Source organism: Haliotis rufescens, unplaced genomic scaffold, assembly GCF_023055435.1.
Source record: "Haliotis rufescens isolate VD_foot unplaced genomic scaffold, xgHalRufe1.0.p SCAF_12, whole genome shotgun sequence".
In the NCBI taxonomy this organism is placed as follows: domain Eukaryota; kingdom Metazoa; phylum Mollusca; class Gastropoda; order Lepetellida; family Haliotidae; genus Haliotis; species Haliotis rufescens.
In genome coordinates this window covers 17,590,037-17,591,814 of record NW_025963802.1, presented here as the reverse complement: position 1 = coordinate 17,591,814, position 1,778 = coordinate 17,590,037, and positions in this window count along the sequence as shown.

Below are 1,778 nucleotides of genomic sequence, written 5' to 3'. Positions count from 1 at the left end.
GTGTGGTGTTAAAGGGATTCTGATTGTCGTGTCACGGTGATTCGTGAGTGTGGTGTTAAAGGATTCTGATTGTAGTGTCACGGTGATTCGTGAGTGTGGTGTTGAAGGGATTCTGATTGTAGTGTCACGGTGATTCGTGAGTGTGGTGTTGAAGGGATTCTGAATGTAGTGTCACGGTGATTCGTGAGTGTGGTGTTAAAGGGATTCTGATTGTAGTGTCAAGGTGATTCGCGAGTGTGGTGTTAAAGGGATTCTGATTGTAGCGTCACGGTGATTCGTGGGTGTGGTGTTAAAGGGATTCTGATTGTCGTGTCACGGTGATTCGTAAGTGGTGTTGAACTGATTCTGATTGAAGTGTCACGGTGATTCGTGAGTTTGGTGTTGAAGGGATTCTGATTGTCGTGTCACGGTGATTCGTGGGTGTGGTGTTGAAGCGATTCTGATTGTAGTGTCACGGTGATTCTTGAGTGTGGTGTTAAAGGGATTCTGATTAAAGTGTCACGGTGATTCGTGAGTGTGGTGTTAAAGGGATTCTGGTTGTAGTGTCACGGTGATTCGTGAGTGCGGTGTTAAAGGGATTCTGATTGTAGCGTCACGGTGATTCGTGAGTGTGGTGTTGAAGGGATTCTGATTGTCGTGTCACGGTGATTCGTGGGTGTGGTGTTAAAGGGCTTCTGATTGTCGTGTCACGGTGATTCGTAAGTGGTGTTGAACTGATTCTGATTGTAGCGTCACGGTGATTCGTGAGTGTGGTGTTGAAGGGATTCTGATTGTCGTGTCACGGTGATTCGTGGGTGGTGTTGAAGCGATTCTGATTGTAGTGTCACGGTGATTCTTGAGTGTGGTGTTAAAGGGATTCTGATTAAAGTGTCACGGTGATTCGTGAGTGTGGTGTTAAAGGGATTCTGGTTGTAGTGTCACGGTGATTCGTGAGTGCGGTGTTAAAGGGATTCTGATTGTAGCGTCACGGTGATTCGTGAGTGTGGTGTTGAAGGGATTCTGATTGTCGTGTCACGGTGATTCGTGGGTGTGGTGTTAAAGGGCTTCTGATTGTCGTGTCACGGTGATTCGTGAGTGTGGTGTTAAAGAGATTCCAATTAAAGTGTCACGGTGATTCGTGAGTGTGGTGTTAAAGGGATTCTGATTATAGTGTCACGGTGATTCGTGAGTGTGGTGTTAAAGAGATTCCAATTAAAGTGTCACGGTGATTCGTGAGTGTGGTGTTGAAGGGATTCTGATTGTAGTGTCACGGTGATTCGTGAGTGTGAGTATACCCATGTTTTGTATAATCCAGTTAAATTAACGGTATTAACATATGTCTATCAATATCCACCAGCGTCATTTTTATTAACCAGATTAATTAAGTGGGTTAACATACCTCTTTCAACCCCACTGTCAAACAATGTTTTGTGTAGTCCAGTTTAATTAAGTGTGTTAATACATCTCTTTAAAACAAACGATTAACCAGTGTTTTGGATAATCCAGATTAAGTTACTTTAACCTAGCACTATCAATATCAACCAATGTTTTGTATACTCATTAGTGAAAGTTAATTTCGTGTATTGACATACCTCTCTCAACCACACAATGATGTGCCTGATTCAGGCGATTCAATGTTGTCGTTATGATGTGGCTCAGATAAATAAATTCATTAATCACGGATCACTCTCAAGGTCAAATCACACATCTCTCAGAGATTAATAGACGTGCTCACTAGTTTCTTTAGTTTAGGATACTTATACAACACACCTGATGATAGAAAACCGCAGCACAGCTTA